Source organism: Ambystoma mexicanum, chromosome 11, assembly GCF_040938575.1.
Source record: "Ambystoma mexicanum isolate Mex_15411 chromosome 11, UKY_AmexF1_1, whole genome shotgun sequence".
NCBI lineage: Eukaryota > Metazoa > Chordata > Amphibia > Caudata > Ambystomatidae > Ambystoma > Ambystoma mexicanum.
This window is the reverse complement of record NC_090934.1, coordinates 892,761,688-892,787,077: the sequence shown is the minus strand read 5'-3', so window position 1 is coordinate 892,787,077 and position 25,390 is coordinate 892,761,688.

Genomic DNA, 25,390 nt, shown 5'->3' with positions numbered 1-25,390 from the left:
GGGTCTTCAGATTGCTGTGTGGTGCAGTTTATACTATACACATATATGTATATCTTATTTCAAAAAGCTCTGTATAAGTTATATTATTAGTTTTCATTCAAAGATTTATTTACCATTAGTACCCAGCGAGAGACAATCTGAATGCAACAAGCATTCTGATTGGCTCTCGCCAGGTCCCTACCTGGCCGGGAATCCCTCTGTCGGGATTCCACAGCCTTTGTCCCCGGCGGGGGGCGTGGCAACCACTCAGCCAATGAGGAGGCTCGAAGCGGGGCCATCCCACTCGGAGCCTCCCCGCGGCTGAGAGGCTGCCTTCGCCCCCCGCCGGGGACTCGGGTAAGTCTTTTTTTTTTTTTTTAATTCCCTTCCCTCCCTCACACCCAACCGCCCCCCCAACTTACCTTCTTGTTCCTGCGTCCCCGGCGAGGGACGAGGGAAGCCTCCAGCCGTGTGGAGACTCAGAGCGGGGCCATCCCCGGTCTGCGCCTCCATACGGCTGGGGGCTTCCCTCGTCCCCCGCCGGTGACGCAGGTACGTTTTTTTTTTCCCCTCTTCCTCTGTCCCACTCCCACCCTCCCAACCCCACTTACCTTCTTTTTGATCCTTTTTCGGGAGCGGACGCGCTGGGTACACTTGTGTTCCCAGCGCGAACTTGTGTTCCCAGCGCGTCCGCTCCCGATGGCCGCCATGGAAAGGGAAAAGAGACTCTGTTTTCCCTTTCCACGGCGGCGCCCATTTTCTTTTTTTTGTTTCTCTCGAATCGCTGCAGCTTTTAGTGCCCCTGTCACGCAATTTTGCGGGGTACTAATAGCAATAGAACCCTCTGACTCAGGTAATGCCCCCGACATGAGTGTTCTATTGCTTAATTAAAGATTTCATCACCACTTATTTCTTCCTTGGGAAGTGTAGTTCTAGCCATTTCGTTCGCCATTTCTATTACAACAACAAATGGTAATATTTGCTTTTGAGAAAAATGTATATAATGAATGGTAATAAAACAAAATAAAAATAATATGGACCGTTTGGTAAGAAGTTATTTCCCAATTTGATGCTGGTATATGTTACTGTGTTAAGAGTAGTACTAAAGTGATAATATGAAGTGTACAATTATGTTTTGTTTTTGGTACATTCTATAACATTGTGTGCTAAATGAAAAATGTATGTGTACATTTCAAAATGTTGAATTCTGTACAGATGTATGTTTAGGTGTGGTTAATATTAATATTTTCGGTTTATGTATATGTCTTTGTTATTAGAAGGGTACAAAATGTTCTGGTGCCCCCTTTGCTTCTGGGTTTTTCTGATGTTACCTGCTGTCCGCAGACCTTTATACTGTCCACAGAATCCAGAGCTGCTACATTGACGGTGAATAGGATATTAGGATCATGTAGCAAAATAGGGTGTACTGGTTGAAACCTGTGAGATTTTGTGAAAACACGTTGTTAAAGGGACGTTCTTGTTAAATTGTACTAATAAAACCTATGAAATTTAGTGAAGGAAATGTGCTAATGAGACGTTATGGTTAATATGCACTAATAAAAACCTATGATATTCAGTGAAATAACTGTGTTAAAGAGATGTTATGGATACAAGTAAATCAATGATGTCATCAATGACATTTCTGATGTAATCTTGCATATCCTGGGTGTTAGTCTTATCAGTGCATGGTGGTGGCAGGGGTTATGGTTGCTTAGCTTACCATAACTGACAAATTTATGGGGGTTTTCAACTTAACTTGTAACCATAACGTCTCTTTAACAAAGTTTTTTTACTGACATATATATATATATATATCTATTCAGTGAAAAAACTTTGTTAAAGGGACGTTATGGTAAAGTTGCGCTACTAAAACCTATGAAATTCAGTGAAAAAACTTTGTCAAAGGAACGTTATGGTTCCAAGTAAAACCAAAAAACCCTTGAAATTCGCCAGTTATGGTAAGCTAAGCAACCATAACTCGCGCCACCACCGTGCACTGCTAAGACTAACACCCAGGACATCAAAGATGACATCACGAATGTCATTGATGACATCACTGATGACATCACATGTGTATGTACTTTTCATGAAATATGTGTACAAGGGATTCTTATTATAATGTTGCGAAACAAGTGTCAAGGATCATTGCAATAAATATCATACCCTAATTAGTGCATTGAACGATGCATTGATATAAATAGCATTCTATTATGGGGTTCTATCTAGTATACTAAGCTACTGATACAGAAACATAACATGGTGTGCAGTGTACAAGATGAAGGTATAATATTCGTAATGTTAATATGTTGAATAATGAAATGATAATTGTTTTCTTAATAGATTTTTGTGTACTGTGAAATATGTAATACGTAGCTAATAAAACATTACTATAGACAAAACACAAAGACACAAGAACACATGCCAATATGGGTATATACAGGGAAAGTGAAGTTAGCAAAAAAGCACAAGTAGTAGCAGAAACAATTCATAACTTAACTGATTATTTTCATGCAAATAAATGATTGCTCTGTTTCAAAGCTGCTATTCACCCTATGTATATGTATCACTTGATGTGATTGGACCCACAGGGAAAGTACAGCCATAAAAAAAAACAACAGAACTATCAGAAAGTGCTCATAAGTCTATTGATTATCTTTATGCACAAAAAGGATTGCTGTCTTTCAAGCTTGTGTCTTCCGGTATGTATATGTTTCATATGATGTGACTGGACTCTAACAGGATTACTGTAAGAACCTACTTGAAGGATACGTCTACAAATAAAATAAAATGTTTAGTTTCTGACTGTTACTGAAGAAAACCATGTGACCTAGATATGTCAGCTAGTGAGCCAAACATGTGATGTCATCAGTGATGTCATCAATGACATTTGTGATGTCATCTTTGATGTCCTGGGTGTTAGTCTTAGCAGTGCACGGTGGTGGCGCGAGTTATGGTTGCTTAGCTTACCATAACTGGCGAATTTCAAGGGTTTTTCAGTTTTACTTGGAACCATAACGTTCCTTTGACAAAGTTTTTTCACTGAATTTCATAGGTTTTTAGTAGTGCAACTTTACCATAACGTCCATTTAACAACGTTTTTTCACTGAATTTCATAGGTTTTTAGTAGCGCAACTTAACCATAATGTCCCTTTAACAAAGTTTTTTCATTGAATTTCATAGGTTTTTATTAGTGCAACTTAACCATAACGTCCCTGTAACATTTTTTTTTTACTAAATTTTAAAAGTTTTTATTAGTACAACATGACCATAACATCCTTTTCAATAGAAGAAGGCCACTAATATCTTATGTCCTCAAAGTGGGAATGCCGGGTGGTAAAAAAAACAAAAAGATTTTCCTTCCTACGCCGGGACGCCTGTGGCGTCTCGGTGTAGGAAGGAAAATCTTTTACCAAGATGGCCACCATGGAAAGGGAAGGCGGGGTGTATAAAGAACACAACGGCGCATGAGCGGGGTTGTGGGGGCACAGGGGAGACACATGGGCATGAGCGGGGGGTGAGAGGGAACAGGGTACAAACGGGGCATGAGCAGGGGGTGGGGAGGAAAAGGAAGGAAACACAGGGCATGAGCGGTGGTGGGGGGAACACGAGAGAGACACGGGGCATGAGCAGCGGGTGGGGAGGAACATAAGGGAGACACAGGGTATGAGCAGGGGGTGGGGAGGAACACGAGGGAGACACAGGGCATGAGCGGGGGGTACAGGGCACATACGGGACATGAGCGGGGGTGGGGAGGAAAGGAGAGAGACAAGGGGCATGAGCGGGGGGTGGGGGAACACGAGGGAGACACGGAGCATGAGCGGGGGGCGGGGAGTAACACGAGGGAAACACGGGGCATGAGCGGGGGGTGGGGGGAACACGAGGGAGACACGAGGCATGAGCGGGGGATGGGGGGCAACAGGAGACAGACATGGGGCATGAGCAGGGGGTGGGGTCAACAGGAGAGAGACACGGGGCATGAGCGGGGGGTGGGGAGAACAGGAGACAGACACGGGGCATGAGCGGGGGGTGGGGAGAACAGGAGACAGACACGGGGCATGAGCGGGGGATGGGGGAACAGGAGACAGATACGGGGCATGAGCGGGGGTGGGGAGAACAGGAGACAGACACGGGGAATGAGCGGGGGGTGGGGGGCAACAGGAGACAGACACGGGGCATGAGCGGAGGGTGTGGGGGGCACCAGGAGAGAGACACGGGGCATGAGCGTGGAGTTGGGGAATGCAGGAGACAGACACGGGGCATGGGTGGGGGCAACAGGAGACAGACACGGGGCATGAGCGGGGGGTGGGGGGTACAGGAGACAGACACGGGGCATGAGCAGGGGTGGGGGGCAACAGGAGAGACACGGGCATGAGCGGGGGGTGGGGAGTACAGGAGACAGACACGGGGCATGAGCGGGGGTGGGGGGGTACAGGAGACAGACACGGGGCATGAGCGGGGGGTGGGGGAACAACAGAGACAGACACGGGGCATGAGCAGGGGGTGGGGGGTACAGGAGACAGACACGGGGCATGAGCGGGGGGTGGGGGGCAACAGGAGACAGACACAGGGCATGAGCGGGGGTGGGAGGAACAGGAGACAGACACGGGGCATGAGCGGGGGGGTGGGGAGAACAGGAGACAGACACGGGGCATGAGCAAGGGGGTGGGGGGCAACAGGAGACAGACACGGGGCATGAGCAGGGGTGTGGGGGGCAACAGGAGAGAGACACGGGCATGAGCGCGGAGTGGGGGGGGTACAGGAGACAGACACGGGGCATGGGTGGGAGCAAGAGGAGACAGACATGGGGCATGAGTGGGGGGTGGGGGGAACAGGAGACAGACACGGGGCATGAGCGGGGGGTGGGGGGTACAGAAGACAGACACGGGGCATGAGCGGGGTAGTGGGGGGCAACAGGAGAGAGACATGGGGCATGAGCGGGGGTGGGGGAGTACAGGAGGCAGACACGGGGCATGAGCAGGGGGTGGGGGGCAACAGGAGAGAGACACAGGGCATGAGTGGGGAGGTGCAGGGGTACAGGAGACAGACACGGGGCATGAGCGGGGGGTGGGGGGCAACAGGAGAGAGACACGGGACATGAGCGGGTGGGGGAACAGGAGACAGACACGGGGCATGAGCAGGGGGGGCAACAGGAGGCAGACCCGGGGCATGAGCGGGGGTGGGGGGCAACAGGAGACAGACACGGATCATGAGCGGGGGGTGGGGAGAACAGGAGACAGACACGGGGCATGAGTGGGGGTTGGGGGGCAACAGGAGACAGACACAGGGCATGAGCGGGGTTGGGAGGAACAGGAGACAGACACGGGGCATGAGCGGGGGGGTTGGGAAAAGAGGAGACAGACACGGGGCATGAGCGAGGGGGTGGGGGGCAACAGGAGACAGACACGGGGCATGAGCGGGGGTGTGGGGGGCAACAGGAGAGAGACACGGGCATGAGCGCGGAGTGGGGGGGGTACGGGAGACAGACACGGGCCATGGGTGGGAGCAAGAGGAGACAGACATGGGGCATGAGTGGGGGGTGGGGGGAACAGGAGACAGACACGGGGCATGAGCGGAAGTGGGGGGTACAGAAGACAAAGACGGGGCATGAGCGGGGTAGTGGGGGGCAACAGGAGAGAGACATGGGGCATGAGCGGGCGTAGGGGGGTAGAGGAGACAGACACGGGGCATGAGCAGGGGGTGGGGGGCAACAGGAGAGAGACACAGGGCATGAGCAGGGGGGTGGGGGGGTACAGGAGACAGACACGGGGCATGAGCGGGGGGTGGGGGGCAACAGGAGAGAGACACGGGACATGAGCGGGTGGGGGAATAGGAGACAGACACGGGGCATGAGCAGGGGGGCAACAGGAGGCAGACATGGGGCATGAGCAGGGGAGTGGGGGGTACAGGAGACAGACACGAGCATGAGCGGGGGGTGGGGAGGTACAGGAGACAGACACGGGGCATGAGCAGGGGGTGGGGGGCAACAGGAGAGAGACAGGGGGCATGAGCGGGGGGTGGGGGGAACAGGAGACAGACACAGGGCATGAGCGGGGGGTGGGGGAACAAAAGAGACAGACACGGGGCATGAGCGGGGGGTGGGGGACAACAGGAGAGAGACACAGGGCAGGAGCGGGGGGCAACAGGAGACAGACACGGGGCATGAGTGGGGGGTGAGGGCAACAGGAGACAGACACGGGGCATGAGAGGGGGGTGGGGGGCAACAGGAGACAGACACGGGGCATGAGCGGGGGGCAACAGGAGAGAGACATGGGACATGAGCGGGTGGGGGGAACTGGAGACAGACACGGGGCATGAGCGGGGGGGCAACAGGAGACAGACACGGGGCATGAGCGGGGGTGGAGGGCAACAGGAGAGAGACACGGGGCATGAGCAGGGGGTGGGGGGGAACAGGAGACAGACACAGAGTATGAGCGGGGGGTGGGGAGAACAGGAGACAGACACGGGGCATGAGAGGGGGTGGGGGCAACAGGAGACAGACATGGGGCATGAGCAGGGGGTGGGGGGCAACAGGAGAGAGACACGGGACATGAGCGGGTGTGGGGAACCGGAGACAGACACGGGGCATGAACGGGGGGGGCAACAGAAGACAGACAAGGGGCATGACCGGGGGGTGAGGGGCAACAGGAGACAGACACGGGGCATGAGTGGGGGGTGGGGGGCAACAAGAGACAGACACGGGGCATGAGCGGGGGGTGGGGGGCAACAGGAGAGACACGGGGCATGAGCGTGGGTGGGGGGCAACAGGAGAGACACGGGACATGAGCGGGGGTGGGGGGAACAGGAGACAGACACGGGGCATGAGCGAGGGGTCGGGGTAACAGGAGACAGACACGGGGCGTGAGCGGGGGGTGGGTGGAACAACAGACACGGGCATGAGTGGGGGTGGGGAGAACAGACACGGGGCATGAGCGGGGCGGTGGGGGGCAACAGGAGACAGACACGGGGCATGAGCGGGAGGGGTGGGAGGAACAGGAAAAAGACACGGGGCATGATCGGGGGTAGGGGGAACAGGACACAGACATGGGGCATGAGCGGGGGGGTGGGGGCAACAAGAGAAAGACACGAGCATGAGCTTGTGGGGGGAACAGGAGACAGACACGGGGCATGAGCAGGTGGTGGGGGAACAGGACACAGACATGGGGCATGAGCGCGGGTGGTGGGAGGTTCGAGAGATACACGGGGCATGAGTGGGGGGTGGGCGGGAGGGAGAGAGACACACGGGGCATGTGCGGGGGGTGGGCGGGAGGGAGAGAGACACACGGGGCATGAGCGGGGAGTGGGCGGGAGGGAGAGAGACACACAGGGCATGAGCGGGGGGTGGGCGGGAGGGAGAGAGACACATGGGGCATGAGCGGGGGTGGGGGGAGGGGGAGAGACACAAGAGGCATGAGCGGGGGTGGGCAGGAGGGTGATAGACACGGGGCAAGAGCGGAGGTGGGCGGGAGGGTGAAAGACACGGGGCAAGAGCGGGGGTGGGCGGGAGGGTAAAAGACACGGGGCCAAGAGCGGGGGTGGGCGGGAGGGGGAAAGAGACACGGGGCAAGAGTGGGGGTGGGCGGGAGGGGGAAAGAGACACGGGGCAAGAGCGGGGGTGGGCGGGAGGGGGAAAGAGACTCGGGGCAAGAGCAGGGGTGGGCGGGAGGGGGAAAGAGACACGGGGCAAGAGCGGGGGTGGGCGGGAGGGGGAAAGAGACACGGGGCAAGAGCGGGGGTGGGCGGGAGGGGGAAAGAGACACGGGGCATGAGCGGGGGTGGGCGGGAGGGGGTAAGAGACACGGGGCAAGAGCGGGGGCGGGCGGGAGGGAGAAAGAGACACGAGGCAAGAGCGGGGGTGGGTGGGAGGGGGAAAGAGACACGGGGCAAGATCGGGGGTGGGCGGGAGGGGGAAAGAGACACGGGGCAAGAGCGGGGGTGGGCGGGAGGGGGAAAGAGACACGGGGCAAGAGCGGGGGTGGGCGGGAGGGGGAAAGAGACACGGGGCAAGAGCGGGGGTGGGCGGGAGGGGGAAAGACACACGGGGCAAGAGCGGGGGTGGGGGTAGGGAGACAGACACGTGAGGCATGAGCGGGGGGTAGGGGAAGGGGAGGGACATGCGGGGCATGAGCGGGGGTAGGGGGAAGAGACACACGGGGCATGAGCGGGGGTGGGTGGGAGGGGGAGAGACACACGGGGCATGGGTGGGGGGGAGGGAGAGAGACACATGGGGCATGAGTGGGGGGTGGGGGGAAGGAGAGAGAGACACATGGGGCATGAGCGGGGGGTGGGCGGGAGGGGGAGAGATACACGGGGCATGAGCGGGGGCGGGGGGGAGGGAGAGAGACACACTGGACATGAGTGGGGGGTGGGCGGCGGGTAGGGAGAGACACACGGACATGAGCGGTGGTGGGCGGGAGGGGGAGAGACACACGGGGCATGAGCAGGGGGTGGGCGGCGGGTGGGGAGAGACACACGGACATGAGCGGGGGTGGGGAGAGACACACAGACATGAGCGGGGGTGGGCGGCAGGTGGTGAGAGACATACGGACATGAGCGGGGGGTGGGCGGCGGGTGGGGAGAGACACACGGACATGAGCGGGCGGCGGGTGGGGAGAAACACACAGACATGAGCAGCGGGTGGTAGAGACACATGGGGGTGGGAGAGACACACAGGGCAAGAGCGGGGGGTGGGCGGTTGGGAGAGACGAGCGGGGCACGAGCGGGGCATGAGCGGGGGGTGGGCGGGAGGGAGAAAGACTCACGGACATGAGCGGGGGGTGGACGGGAGGGAGAAAGACACACAGACATGAGCGGGGGGTGGGCGGGAGGGAGAAAGAAACACGGGCATGAGCCGGCGGTGGGCGGGAGGGAGAAAGACACACGGACATGAGCGGGGGGTGGGAGGAACAGGAGACAGACACGGGCATGAGAGGGGGTGGAGGACTTACTGTGCAGGCGGGATACAAAGCCTCTCATGCGAGAAACAAAGATGGCGGGCATCTCTGAAGCCAGACGCACTGCACGCTTTCACGCATCCAATGAGAGAGCACGTCAGATGTCCGCGGACATCATGCAAGCTGCTTGCCCAATCACCGTCCTGTCTGCGGAGCGAACAGGGAAGTGTGTCCGCGAAGCGAACACAGATATCACTAATTTTTTTCACTTACATTTTTGGCATTTTTTTAAAAACTACTGGACGGATTTACACCAAATAAAGCAAAGCACGCTTTTGGGACCAAGCCGCCACTCCTGCCGCTAATTTGGTGTAAGTCCGTCCAGCGGTTTGGGCTGTAGGCGTGAGCAAAGTTTTTTCCCATTATGTCTATGGGAAAAAAAAAAGTTTTGGGACCCCCCCTATAACTTTCCCCCCCCTGGACGAATCCTCACCAAACTTTGCAAATATATTCAGAGTGACCCAACTACTTTTTTTCCAAAGTTTGGTGAGGATCTGTCCAGGGAGAGTGAAGTTATAAGCCACCCAAAAAGTGCTCTTCCTATGGAAACAGCAACTTAACCATAACTACATGCCCACTACCGTGGCCATGTAATATATCTATTAGATATATCTATATGTAATAGATATATTACATGGCCACGGTAGTGGCCATGTAGTTATGGTTAAGTTGCTGTTTCCATAGGAAGAGCACTTTTTGGGTAGCTTATAACGTCGCTCTCCCTTAAATTGCTGTTTCCATAGGTTGCAAAGTTTGGTGAGGATTCGTCCAGGGGGGGCAAAGTTATAGGGGGAGTCCCAAAACTTTTTTTTTCCCATAGACTGAATGGGAAAAACTTTGCGCACGGCTACAGCCCGAACCGCTGGACGGATTTACACCAAATTTGCGGCAGGAGCGGCGGCCTGGTTCCAAAAGCGTGCTTTTGTAAATTTGGTGTAAATCTGTCCCGTAGTTTTTTAAAAAATGACCAAAATGTAGGGCAAAAAAATGAGTGATATCTGTGTTCGCTTCGCGGACGGACTTCCCTGTTCGCTCCGCGGACAGCACCCCGATTGGCCCATGGCCTTGCGTCATGTCCGCGGACATGCAACGTGTTCGCTGATTGGACGGCGAGGGGCGTGGAGCGCGTCACATTTTCTGTGGCGCCCGCCATCTTGTATTCGCAGTCGACCGCGTGCAGCGCAGTGAAACGTGGATAAAAAATTGTATTTAGTGCCGTGAGTTGTTGTGTAAGAGTGTTTGGGGAGGGTGGGGGAGTATGAGATAGGTTCAATGTTTTTTTTTTTTATGTGCTAGACGTTTTTGTTGCGTTTGATTTGTCCGCAGAGAACACGGCTGTTCTGACATTTTGTAAATAAACTAAATGGTGGGGTGTTTAGAGGACGGAGTATGTGTCATTTTTGTTCGCAAGGAAGGTAAAAATGAGCTATGAACACTCGTGGTGTACTTAATTGTTCGTAAATACACAAACTCGGGGTGTCCTCAGGACGCTGTCCGTATTGTAATCTGTCTAGTTGAATGTGTTCTAAGAACACTCGCAGTGTCCCGAAATGGTTGCAATTACACAAAATGGGGGTGTTCTGAGAACGTTGTTTGTATTGTTCGTTGTCAGGGTGAAAGTGTTTTAAGAGCACTCCTTTTGTCTGCTAATAGTACAATTTCCTAGGGGCGTCAACCGACTTTTTGTCCACTAAAGAAACGATAAATCAGGCTGGTGTGCGCCGACATTATGTGATAATCCTATGACTGGCGCTATTGACCTGGCTGACTTGCTTTTGCGACACTAAATCATATCTCCCGCCCCTAAGCCTGATATTATCAAAGCATTCATATTCCCCGCCTCTCTCCGTGACGTTACAGGGTGCGTAATCAAACGCGCACAGTCGTCTCCAGTACTACGCGACTTTACACAGAACCCGGAAGACATCACACATTATGCCACAACACAGCGGGCCACAATTCGGAATATGAAACTGTGATTTAAAAGCAAACAGCAAGATTGTAAATGTTGTAAAGTACATTTATTTGACATCAAATGTTTAGAGAATATTCAGAAATTTGCATTTGTCTTTGTTGTCGATCCGCAAAAGTTCATGTTGAGACACGCAATGTTCCTTTGCGGTACAGAGAGTGTTAGATCAGCTTACAACTCAGTGCGCCACAATTCGGAATATGAAACTGTGGTTTAAAAGTAAACAGCAGGATTGTACATTTGGTAAAGAACATTTATTTCACATGAAATGTTTAGTGAATATTCAGCGATTTGCTATTGTCTCTGCTGTCGATCAGCAAAAGTTTATTTGGAGTCACGCGTTGTTCCTTTGCGGTAGATAGGCTGTTGGTTTATGATAAAAGCAGTAAATGGTCGCTCTGATAATCGGAAGGTTGCTCCAACAACGAGCCATTAGACCACCCTATTGGTTGGTATGTTGTTTGTAGCCGCTAGTACTGCGTAAGGGCATATTGGTCCTTGGCGATTGTCCCATAAAATGGTGAGGGTCATGAAGTTGCATATTTGGACCTGCACCTGGCAGTAGAAGACCCCATCCGCTGGAGTCTGTAAATCGTGACATAGGCAAAATGGGGCCACGTACCTGTTTTAAAAAACATAAATTAGTATCACCAGCCGATCTTCATTAAAAATCATCATTTTATTTATTAGGGCGTGAAAATATTTGCTATCGAAGATAGTGCAACAGAGTATGTTAATAATAAAATAATAATATTTTCCCATTCATATAGCGCTAAGAAACGTGAGGTATCTAAGCGGTGCTTATTATTAACCATGGTGTGTGGTGCTCATTTATCGACCACAGAAGGATGAAAGGCTGAGTTTGGCCTTGCCGGGATTCAAACTTGCGTTAGCAAGCTGTGCATGGATGTCAAAGCGAGCGCTGTACTCGCTGTGCCACTTAACAGGCTACAGTGAAGTGGCACAGCGAGTAGAGCGCTTGACCACCTATAGACCGGTTAAATTATTTCTATTAACCCACCCTGTGTCGTCTGCCTTTTTCAGAGCCCTCTAAACGACAGGGGATCAATTCGGCGGTGATAGTGCGCGGTAGAAAACATTATGCCACTTTCAACGAACAAGTTCAACTTGAGCGGTCTTTAATGCTACGCTATTGTAATTATATTTGGTATAAAGTAATCTAAAGGGTTACTTACAGTACAATTGCAATTTCCACTGTCTACGAGTGGTGCAGTCCCAAAATACGACTCGGCGTGTGCCAACGATCTTTCGCATAGTGATATAATATATAAAAGTGGTTTCGTTTCAGAAATTTCATCTTTATCTTCTCTTACGTTTTAGCAACACTCCTTCAAGAGAAGTCTTTCATCACAATCTCTGTCTGTCAAGGTCAAAACACAATACAACTTTATAGTCCGCTTCGTGAGCCTCTCCGGGGCCCGAGAAAAAAATGGAAGCAGCTGACCTTCACTGTGAACGAGCATGAATTCTTACTTTGCAACATTCTGTGTAAAGCCATCTGTAGAAGTTGTGGAAGCAGCTGACCTTCACTGTGAACGAACATAAATTCTTACTTTGCAACATTCTGTGTAAAGCCATCTGTAGAAGTTGGTTTTTGCATGCCATGTTTGTTTATTGTTTGCATGATATTAAAAAAAGTTTGTTTAAAGGACGTTATGGTTCTAAGTACAGCCAAAAGACCCCTGAAAATCGCAAGTTATGGTAAGCTTTGAAGAATAACTGGCGCCACCACCGTGCACTGCTAACACTAACACCCAGGACATTAAAGATGACATCGCAAATGTCATTGATGAAATCACTGATGACATCACGTGTGTATGTACTTTTCATGGAATTTGTGTACTAGGGATTTTTATTATAATGTTGCGAAAAAAGTGTCAAGGATATTGCAATAAATATCATACCGTTATTAGTGCTTTGAATGATGCATTGATATAAATAGCATTGTATTATGGGATTCTATCTAGTATACTGAGCTACTAATGGAGAAACATAGCATTGTGTGCAGAGTACAAGATGAAAGTATAATATGTGTAATGTTAATATGTTGAATAATGAAATAATAATTGTCCTGAAATGTTCGAAAATTCACAAAATGGGGTTGTTCTGAGGACGTTATTCGTATTGTGTGATTGCTTAGCTGTATGCAATGAGGGAATGGCACAGAGAGTAAAGTGGACGCCGTCCGCGGACACCGCGGCTGTTCGTGGACAGGGCGTGCTACATCCGGGTTTTTCCAGGAAATCCAACATGGAAAGAAGACTGTACGGATCAGCCAATCAGATGTCGAGGTTGTGGATTTGTGTTGAAAGAGACTGTGTGTGGTGAAGATGGCAGAAGTGGAGAAAGTCAGGGTGTTGGTGCTCGGAGATATGTTTGTGCATGATTTACAGCAGTACGCTGAATGCAGGCATGTTGCAAAGAACTTTGATGTGAAAGGAGTGGAGGTGGTGTGGAGCAGTGTGCCTGATTGCAATGTACAGGGAATTGTACAAGTTTGTGAGGATATGGCCACGATGAACAGTCCGCATGTGGTAGTTTTGCACTATGGTGCTTTCCATTTGGGCAACTTCAGTGCCCCTACTTTGTTGGATGATTTGGAACGCTTGGTTCAAGCAGTAATGAAGATCCTTCCAAATGCAAAAGTAATTTTTTCTGGATTACTACCTAGGGCAATATGGGACAATAGTTCAGTTTTTTGTCCTCAGCAAAATATTGCTAGGTGTGTCATCAACCGAGGCATGTGTGCCTTCATGCTTAGAGCTGGTATGTTCTTCTGTAACAATGAGAATATTGATGCCAGTAATGCTGTTAATTTTAAAGAAGATGTCATTTCTTTATCTTTTACGGGAAATGCCTTTCTATTTTGGAATGTAAGGGTTGCTTTGGAGAAGGTTATGTGAAGATTTTAGGAGTAAAGTAAGAAAAAAAACAAGAAAAAAAATACAAAATAACAGGTGTTTGTCAAGCATCTGTAAAAAAAAAAAAAATGGCTCTTTTCAGAGCCAACTTCAAGGGGGAAATGGGGCACACTATTTAAATTTACATTCACCACGCTCAGATTTTCGATGTGTCCGCGGACATGAAAATCACTACGAGGGGGTTAGTATGTTCTATGTTACATGTATATGAAGTCAGGGATATTATGGTTAAGTTGTGCACTAAAAACCTATGAAATTCAGTGAAAAAACTTTGTTAAAGGGACGTTATGGTTAAGTTACGCTACTAAAAACCTATGAAATTCAGTGAAAAAACTTTGTTAAAGGGACGTTATGGCTCAAAGTAAAACCAAAAAACCCCTGAAATTCGGCAGTTATGGTAACATAAGCAACCATAACTCGCGCCACCGTGCACTGCTAACACTAACACCCAGGACATCAAAGATGACATCACAAATGTCATTGATGACATCACTGATGACATCACATGGCTGGCTCTCCCTTTTTATCCTTTACTGACATATCGAAGCCACATAGTTTTCTTCAGTAACAGTCAGGAAGTAAAAATTGAAAAGGTACTATATTTGTAGACTTAGGGTCGAGTCACATCATATGAAACATATACATAGCGGAAGATACAGGCTTGAAAGAGAGCAATCCTTTCTGTGCATGAAGATAATCATTATGGTTATCAGCACTTTCTCATAGTTTTATTTTTATTACTCTACCTTCCCTCTATATGCTCATATTTGTATACATTATACTCACTCTCCATAGAGTGAATGGGACAATTTTTTTGCTTGCGCCTAGAGCCAAAACCGCTGGACGGATTTCCACCAAATTTGGACCAGGAGCAGCAGCTTTGTCCCGAAAGCAAGCTTTTGCAAATTTGGTGAAAATCCGTCCAGTAGTTTTTTTTAAAATTACCAAAAAGTAGGTAAAAAAAAAAATAGTGATATCTGTGTTCGGTTTGCGGACACACTTCCCTGTTCGCTCGTCGGAAAGTGTCCTGATTGGCCTATCGTCTTGCGTGATGTTCGTGGACATGCAAAGTGTTCGCTGATTGGACGGCGTGGAGCGTGAAGCGCGTCAGATTTTTCGGTAGCGCCCGCCATCTTGGATTCGCGGACGTCCCCGGACAGCGCGGTGAAACTTTGTTCAAAATGTGTATTTTGTAGAGTGTGTTGGTGTGTAGGAGTTTTTGGGGAGGGTGGGAGTGTATGAGATAGGATGAAAGTTGTGTTTTTTATGTGTTAGATATTCTTTTTGTGTTCGATTTGTTTGCGGCCATCACGGGTGTTCTGAAATGTTCTAAATAAACTGACTAGGGGGTGTTCTAAGGAGTCAATATGTGTCCGTTTTGTTCGCAAGCAAATTGAAACTGTTCTAAGAACACTCGCGGTGTCCGGGGAGTGTTCGTAGGGGGTGTCCTGAGGACGCTGTCCGTATTGTTCTCTGTCAAGTTGAATGTGTTCTAAGAACACGCACGGTGGCCTGAAATGTTCGCAAATAAACAAAATGGGGGTGTTCTGAAGATGCTTCTAAGAACACCCGGGGAGTGTTCGTAGGGGGTGTCCTGAGGACGCTGTCCGTATTGTTCTCTGTCAAGTTGAATGTGTCCTAAGAACACTCGTGGTGTACTGAAATGTTCGCAAATAAACAAGATGGTGGTGTTCTGAAGACGCTTCTAAGAAAACTCGCGGTGTCCGGGGAGTGTTTATAGGGGGTGTCCTGAGGACGCTGTCAGTATTGTTCTCTGTCAAATTGAATGTGTCCTAAGAACACTCGCGGTGTCCTGAAATGTTCGCAAATAAACAAAATGGGGGTGTTCTGAAGACGCTTCTAAGAACACTCGTGGTGTCCGGGAGTGTTCATAGCCGGTGTCCTGAGGACGCTGTCCGTATTGTTCTTTGTCAAGTTGAATGTGTCCTAAGAACACTCGCGGTGTCCTGAAATGTTCGCAAATAAACAAGATGGTGGTGTTCTGAAGACGCTTCTAAGAACACTCCCGATGTCCGGGGAGTGTTCGTAGGGGGTGTCCTGAGGACGCTGTCCATATTTTTCTTTGTCAAGTTCAATGTGTCCTAAGAACACTCGCGGTGTCCTGAAATGTTCGCAAATAAACAAGATGGTGGTGTTCTGAAGACGCTTCTAAGAACTCTCCCGGTGTCCTGGAATGTTCGTAGGGGGTGTCCTTAGGATGCTGTCCGTATTGTTCGTTGTTAAGTTGAAAGTGTTCTAAGAACTATCGCGTTGTTCTGAAATGTTCGTAGGGGGTGTCCTGAAAACGGTGTCCGTATTGTTTGCTGGCAAGTTCAAAGTGTTCTAAGAACACTCACATTGTTCGCGGACATTAAAAGTTTCCCATAGATCATAGTTGAAATGTTTGACTCTATGGATGTGATATGCTGCGGTGGTTGTTGCCAGGGCATAGAGTCTTGGGTGCATGGCCATTTGGCCATGCACCCAAGATTGTATGCCCTGGCGACAACCACCGCAGCATATGACATTCATATTTGCTTATAACTTTGGGTGAAAAACAAATGTATAAGGAACAAAGGTATTAGATACTATGGATGTGATATGCTGCTATGGTTGTCCTTATTATTGTATACTTACTGTTTGGTCTAGTAATGGGAGTCCATGTTTTTCTTCTTCATTTCTGTGATAAAAGAAAATAGCATGTTAGTATTAGTATTTTGTAATGACTTATTACATTGTATAAGCAATATACTTTTATTTTTTTTCCACCCTCATATTTAGTAGAGTACAAATCAGAGTACTGTGCAATTTGCTCAGTTTCTGTATTTGTTGCTAAAATCATTGGGTCTGTGGGAGAAAAAAAAAATCCATGTTGGATTAAAAAAAAAACCTTTTTCTGTTATGCTACAGTGTATTTGTTTGTTTGTTTTCAGTGTTCAATTGTTGTTTCTGGCTAATGCTTTATACTTTGCTTTGTTGTATTTTTTCTGGAGCAGTAACAGATTCTTCATTTGTTTTGATATTATGAAATTTTGGAGCAGTTAGATACCAATTGGCGTATTCTAACTGTCTATTTTCTTAATATATTTTAGTGGTTTTGATTTATCTATTTGGATATTGTTACATTTTGGGACAGTTAGATACCAATAGGCGTATTCTAACTGTGTATTTTTTGGCCTAATTTAGTGGTATTCATTTATCTGATTAGTTGTTGTAGAATCTTTGAGCTGTTAGATAGCTTTTGGAGTATTCTAACAGTTTATTTTATTTTAACACAAATTTATAATTTTGGGACAGTTAGATACCAATTGGCGTATTCTAACTGTGTCTTCTTTGGTCTAATTTAGTGGTATTCATTTATCTGATTAGTTGTTGTAGAATCTTTGAGCAGTTAGATAGCTTTTGGAGTATTCTAACAGTTTATATTTTTTTAACACAAATTTATTTAAAGGTTTAAATTCAGTTTATTTATCAAATTTTGGTTTTAAGAACATCAAATAAGCGTTTGGAAGATTTGCTTATAATCTCTGCTTTAGAGTAATGGTACTATCATTACATTCAAACCATCCACATTTCTTTTTTATATATGCATTGTAGTGCCCTGAATTGGTTGTGGCTCCTGCGTGGTAGATTATACCTATTGTTGTGAAGGTTTTCTTACCAAGTGATATTTGACCATGTGTGAATCCAGTCAGCTTGTAGTTGTTTTTGGTACCATCTGCATTGTAAAGTAGAAGCATTAGTATTACGTATTTACTATGTGTTTGTATTACTAACGTGGAGCGATTATCTGAATTGCAGGTAGAGCATAATGTACCATGGTTTGCATTTTGTACAAGTTGCTGAAATGGAATGGATTTACAATTTGGTATTGATATATATATGAAGCGTTCATTGGGGATTTCTTCTTGTGTCACATTGTTGCAGAGAGTGCATGTATGTTTCCACATGTATGAAATCTGAAAGATTTCATTCATAGGTATGTTTTTGTTTTCCAGTACCTGTAGTAAGTACATTAGAAATTATTTTGGATCTTCCTGTGAGTTTATAGTGAATTTCACCATTCCAGCACAGTAGTCCAATTGTCGTCTCATTCCAAAAACACTATATGTGTTGTCAGGATTGTTTGCTGCATTTCTGTGAAGTACTAACATTTGCAAACACAATGGGTCTGTACTGTGTAAGTAAATGTTGTCAACAATTGGTGGTAATTGAAATAGAATATTCATTGCTACATTTGCATAGCAACTTACACCAACTATATTTGAGAAATTAAATGTTCCAGGTAGTTCTGTATCTAACTGCTTTTTTTGGAGTTTGTCTTCCTTCTTTAAAGAAGTACCTGGTTTACTTTCTCTAATTGATTCTTTTTTGTTTGTGGTACTTGATGAAGTATTAGTTTCTTTTACTCTCTTTGGAGGATTTGCAGTGACGTCCTGTTGCATTTCTGTTTGATTTAGTTTTCTTTTACAACGTTTTAGTTTTTGTGGAACAGAATATGTTTTTAGATTGGGCTTGTATAGTGAGCGAAGTCTATTATATTCTAAAATGCAAGGAATATCAGCGTTTACTCTACTTGCATCAAAGTTGATTAGAAATAGACCGTCAAGTGTACGTAAGCGTGATAGTGCTACATAGCTCATGCCTTCTTTAAAGACTGTGTTACCAATATCTATCATTGCTTTGTCTAGGGTAAGACCTTGTGATTTATGAATCGTGACTGCGTATGCAAGAGTTAGAGAAAATTGTTCTCTGCGTACATACATATCTTTGAAGAGAAGGAATCTAGCTGTTGAGCGTCCTATCCGTTTTACTTCTGAAAGTTTGTCAAAGAGTATATTGACAAACTGAATTTTGTTGTCACATGGGTATGTTTGAAAGCCAACAACTGTACCCAGTGCTCCATTAACTAGTCCTTGGTCCACGTCAAGGTTACGTTTAAGCATTACTCTGCAATTTAAGGATAATTTTAACATCTTTTCTAAGCCTGCTGTGTTTGAGATTGATTTTTCTAAATTATTTAGTCTTGTTGTGTCTTGGTCACACATGGGTAGTGTCATACCATGTACATCTAGTTTGTCTGTGGCGCTAATTTCCATTATTGGTTGCATTTCTTTACTTAGCATGATTTCATTGAATTTGAAACAGCTTGCAAGAGTTGACATTAAGGCCATACAATTGACATTTTTGTGGGCTAATTGTTCCATAACATCTGTAGCACATGCATTATCGCCATAAAGTGCATTAATGTGCCGGGTTTTCAATGTTGCTTCTGCTTCTTTAGAAAGTATACCAACTCTCAAACTTTTTAAAATGTTGGCATAAGTTAGATTTGCAGATTGGCGCATGTTTTCTGTTTATTCTCTGTATTGGAAATGTTGCCAAAGGTTGACATTTCCAATGCTGCCAACAGTTTTACGGCAGAGTTTGTGCCCTAATGTTTTAAAAATAGGTTCACCTTTTACTGGTGTTAATTGAAGCAGATCTCCAAAAACAATAATGTGTTTTCCTGCAAAGAGCTCTTCATAGTCTGTTTTGAGTACTTCTTGTAATCTGAGGTGAATCAAAGCTAACATCAGGTTGGAGACCATGCTCACTTCATCTATTAGTAGCATTTTCATTTGTTTCAATACTCTGCGTAATTCCATTGCAGCTTCTGTAGAAAGTTTGTAATAGTCTAATTTGTTCTGGTGTTCTACTGGTAATAGTAGTAATCGTTGTAATGTAACACCACCTATGTTGCAGGCAGCTAAACCTGTGGGGGCAGTGACAACAGCTGACAGTTTGTTGTTTGTCAATTGTTGAAGGAACTTACTAATGATTTTGATTAGGAATGTTTTGCCAGAACCAGCTTCACCACTGACGTACAGTAGTATAGGTTTATAATTATGGCAGGAACATTCTTTATTTTCATGTTTTACACCATGTGCAATTTGTTTTGTTACTTCTTGAAAAATGCTACTTTGCTCATTGTTTAGTTTTGATTGTAGTATAATTAAGTCTTCCTTATCTTCATACTGACACATGCAGGGTAATTCATAGAATTTCGCAGAAAAGTGTCGCAAGCGGCTGGCGCAGAGTGTCCGCGTGCGATTGTCTGCGCCAGGCACGTGCGCTAAAACCGATTTCCGCGCACAGCGTATTCATGGATTTTAGGCTCCCAAACCAGCCTTGGCGCAGAGTATCGCAGCGACCCTGCAGCAGCGCCAGTAACGCCCCCAAGAACGCCCTCGCGCAAGGAAAAGCCATCAAAATCGCTAAATCATCGCAAAGGGCTGCGCTAACCCTGGACCAGTTTACAGGGCTGCCAAACAAGAAACGCAAAGCGGGTAACGTGCATATCAGGGGTACGCGTGAAGTTATACACGCGATTAGCCAGGGTACGTGTATTTCAGGGGTGCGCAGGAAGTTCCACACGCGAATAGCCTGGGCGCGTGTATTTCAGGGGTGCGCGGGAAGTTTTACACGCGATTTCAGCAGGGTACGTGTATTTCAGGGGTGTGCGGGAAGTTCCACACGCAAATAGCCTGGGCGCGTGTATTTCAGGGGTGCGCGGGAAGTTTTACACGCAATTTCAGCAGGGTAAGTGTATTTCAGGGGTGCGCGGGAAGTTCCACACGCGAATAGCCGGGGCGCGTGTATTTCAGGGGTGCGCGGGAAGTTCCACACGCGAATAGCCTGGGCGCGTGTATTTCAGGGGTGCGCGGGAAGTTCCACACGCGAATAGCCTGGGCGCGTGTATTTCAGGGGTGCGCGGGAAGTTCCACACGCGATTAGGCTGGGTGGGTCCTCACAGGTGTTCCCTGTACACCCTCGACGGCCCCTGCAGGCAGCCCACAAAACAGGGGACTACCCTGCACACCTGCTCATGTCCCCCTGCACCCCCACCCCCCAGCAGTGCAGGGGCAGCCTCCACCAGGCCCCCACCCATGTCTCCCACCACCCCCACCCCCCAGCAGTGCAGGGGCACCCTCCACCAGGCCCCCACTCATGTCTCCCACCACCCCCACCCCCCAGCATCCAGGGGCACTTTCTACCAGGCCCCCACTCATGTCTCCCACCACCCCCACCCCCCAGCAGTGCAGGGGCAGCCCCCACCAGGCCCCCACTCATGTCTCCCACCACCCCCACCCCCCCATCCACCAGGGGCACCCTCCACCAGGCCCCCACCCATGTCTCCCACCACCCCCACCCCGCAGTCACAAGGGGCACCCTCCACCAGACCCCCACTCATGTCTCCCAGCGTGCTCCGTGTATTTCAGGGGTGCGCGGGAAGTTCCACACGCGAATAGCCTGGGCGCGTGTATTTCAGGGGTGCGCGGGAAGTTCCACACTCGAATAGCCGGGGCGCGTGTATTAGAGGGGTGCGCGGGAAGTTTTACACGCAATTTCAGCAGGGTACGTGTATTTCAGGGGTGCGCGGGAAGTTCCACACGCGAATAGCCTGGGCGCGTGTATTTCAGGGGTGCGCGGGAAGTTTTACACGCGATTTCAGCTGGGTACGTGTATTTCAGGGGTGCGCGGGAAGTTCCACACGCGAATAGCCTGTGCGTGTGTATTTCAGGGGTGCACGGGAAGTTCCACACGCGAATAGCCTGGGCGCGTGTATTTCAGGGGTGCGCGGGAAGTTCCACACGCGATTAGGCTGGGTGGGTCCTCACAGGTGTTCCCTGTACACCCTCGACGGCCCCTGCAGGCAGCCCACAAAACAGGGGACTACCCTGCACACCTGCTCATGTCCCCCTGCACCCCCACCCCCCAGCAGTGCAGGGGCAGCCTCCACCAGGCCCCCACTCATGTCTCCCACCACCCCCACCCCCCAGCCACCAGGGGCAGCCTCCACCAGGCCCCCACTCATGTCTCCCACCACCCCCCACCCCCCACCATCCAGGGGCACCCTCCACCAGGCCCCCACTCATGTCTCCCACCACCCCCACCCCCCACCATCCAGGGGCACCCTCCACCAGACCCCAACTCATGTCTCCCAGCGTGCTACATGTATTTCAGGGGTGCGCGGGAAGTTCCACACGCGAATAGCCTGGGCGCGTGTATTTCAGGGGTGCGCGGGAAGTTTTACACGCGATTTCAGCAGGGTACATGTATTTCAAGGGTGCGCGGGAAGTTTTACACGCGATTTCAGCAGGGTACGTGTATTTCAGGGGTGCGCGGGAAGTTCCACACGCGAATAGCCGGGGCGCGTGTATTTCAGGGGTGCGCGGGAAGTTTTACACGAGATTTCAGCAGGGTACGTGTATTTCAGGGGTGCGCGGGAAGTTCCACACGCGAATAGCCGGGGCGCGTGTATTTCAGGGGTGCGCGGGAAGTTCCACACGCGATTAGGCTGGGTGGGTCCTCACAGGTGTTCCCTGTACACCCTCGACGGCCCCTGCAGGAAGCCCACAAAACAGGGGACTACCCTGCACACCTGCTCATGTCCCCCTGCACCCCCACCCACCAGCAGTGCAGGGGCAGCCTCCACCAGGCCCCCACCCATGTCTCCCACCACCCCCACACCCCAGCCACCAGGGGCACCCTCCACCAGGCCCCCACTCATGTCTACCACCACCCCCACCCCCCAGCAGTGCAGGGGCACCCTCCACCAGGCCCCCACTCATGTCTACCACCACCCCCACCCCCCAGCAGTGCAGGGGCAGCAGGCAGTCAGGCAGCAGCAGATGGCAGGTGGGAGCGTGCTCGGGGCTCTGGGGGGCAGTAGTTCGGCCTTCCGGGCAGGAGCGTGGTATTTGTGGCCAGCTTGGTACGGAGTGATTTGGCACGTGAAAATCCTGCACGTCAGCGTGAAAACCAAGGAAAGGCCCTTAGCGCGTAAGCGCGTCTGTGACGTGACCCGCACGGGTGTTTCCCACACAGCACGTGATGACAGAGCACACGTGGAAAGACTGCACGTCAGAGTGGCATCGCGTGTGATTGGTGGAAATGGCCCTACACGCAGAAGTGACAAAGCGTGTAATTGGTGGAAATGGCCCTAGCGCGTACACGCCCCGTAAGTGACGCTGGACGTGTGGGCCTGTATAAAAGGTACGCGTAGAACACCATTTCCTTGTACGTGCTTTTCATGGAGAGCGAGTGGGTGAATTCTGTACTTCTCGTCGTTTCACACGCGATTTACTTCACGGCGTTTCAAGTTCGTATTCCCTGTTACCTCAGACAGCTTTTTCTCTTTTTTCTCTTTTACTGGTTTACCTGGGCCTGTTCCCTCAAACAGTGTTCCCTTCTACTGTTGTCCTGTCTCCTCAGACAGCGGACAAATCTTCTTTTGGCGGGGGTGTTGCCAACCAAACGCGCTCCTTTTTCACGCTCTTTTACCTGGCAGACGGTGAGTCACGCACGTATCTAACATCTGTGCTTGCCCCGTGTGTAGCCTACCCCTTCAGAGGTCATTCTAGGCTGCGTGTGACACGCATACGTTCATTCTTGTGTTACTGGGTGCCACAGCGTAGTGCAGGTTTTTCTTTCTGCACACGTGGTCTAGGAGGGGTTGCGTGCACGTCATCTCCCTTTTTTGGGGCTCCTGTGCGTAGCGTGACCCGTCATCTTTCCCCAGGGGTTAGAATCAGCCTTGCAAGTGCACTAGGGTACAATTACCATCTCGTACCCAACCCCTTTGACCCCCAATTGCCAAGGACAATATTCTACAGCCACTCCCATACGCACATTAACATCAGTGCCATGGCTGGGAGGCGAGGATTCCGTAAGCGTGGCAAAGGTGGAAGAGCCACAAGTGGTGGCCGTGGTGGATCTGGTAGGGGACGTGGTCGTTACTTGCAGGGTGAGCCTGTCCCCCCATGTGTGGAGGACCAGTCAAGGGCACCCATAATCCCCCCCCCCTCCTGTTGAGGCTGATGTGGCTGACACCATCCATGCTCAGCCCTGGTTGGACCAGCCCATTGTGGCACCAGACCTGGCTGACTCCATGGCTGACTTCCAGGTCAGCAGGCCTATGACACGTGCGCTGGTGCACGTTGATGTCACCATGCCACGTGCATCAGGGGCAGCAAGGTCATCTGCTGCACCAAGTAGGCAGGGCGGAGAGGCTGCAGGGGCAGCTGCGGCTCCATCCACCCCAGCCCTCACACACCCAGCCCAGACAGTGTCGGTCCTAGTCCATGCTGCTGACATTCCCCCTGACACCATCACACTAGAGTCAATGCCTGCACCAACTCCCATGCTGAGTGTGCAATCCCACACTCCTGATACAGAGTCCACCAGGGCTCCTGCCCCTAGTGTCCAGAGCGGCGCAGGACACTCAGGATCACCACCACCTTCCAAGCGGAAGAGGAAGAGTGCTCGTCCGGCACAGGCTGATGACCCAGACACGGCTACACAGTCCGGCCCATCCAGGAAGCCCAGCTTCACGGATGACCAACTGAATGCACTTGTCGAGTATGTGTCCGCACATGACAACGAGATGGTCATTGTTGCAGGATCCAAGACCACACCTGCACAACGCCAGGCACACTGGCAGACCGTTGCGGACATCCTAAGTGCCCTTGGAATCGTGAGGCACACAGCCAATGATTGCTATAAGCGCTGGAATGACCTAAAGCGCAGGGCAAAGAGTAAGCTGGCCTCAAGTCATGCCGCAACTCTAGTGACTGGAGGTGGGTTTCCAGTAGTAGACATGGAACTCACTCCACATGAGTCAGTCGCTGGGACCTACGTCACGGAGGAACAGATCCAAGGCGTGGGAGATCTGGCTGATTACGAGGCATTGTCCGGTGAGTGCACATGCATGTGTGTGTCATCCATGTGCATGGTGTGTGTGAGGGCTTCTGTTTGTGTGACAGGTGAGAGTGTGTGCGCCTGAGTCGTATGGGTCAGCCATGTGATTCATGCAATACATCCTGCGCAGCTGCATTTGGCCATAGCAGTATCCCTTCTGCCAACAGTAGACATCTAGCACAACTGCACGCCAGTTGCCCTTGAAGTGTCACCTTGCCACAACATTGTTGCTTGATTTTTCATTGTTCATTTAGTCAGATTGTTTGCATTCCACCACTATTACTAGGCATGTCGCAGTCCTCTAGTCACATGTCAGACATGGCTATGGTAAAGTGGAGTGACTTTGTTACCTGGATATCATTTGTACAAACATGTCCCTGTGCAATTGCACCATTTCGGACTGGCAGCTCCAGGTGAAGAATCTGACCTGTTTGAATTAGAAAAGCTATTACATGCGGGAACTGGACTGAATTAATAGGTGCTGCCCTCCTCTCCATCTTCACTCAATAGCAATGGTACATGCCATCTGTGTGATGGCATGTGTGTTTCACCTGCCAATCACAGGCCAATGTGTGATGCCACTGCCAGGCAGCATGCAGAAAATGTGTTCATCTTCCATCTTGGTGTCATCAGTGTGTGCCATTTGCCTGCCCTTCATATGCAGTGAGGGTGCATGCATGGGAGGGTTTTAGTCATGTGGGACATGTGTCAAACAAGTACTGGTTCTCTTGCTTCTCAGCCCTCATTGTGTGCCATGGTGCTAATGCCTGTTTCCATTTCTTTGTTTTAATGTCTTTGCAGGG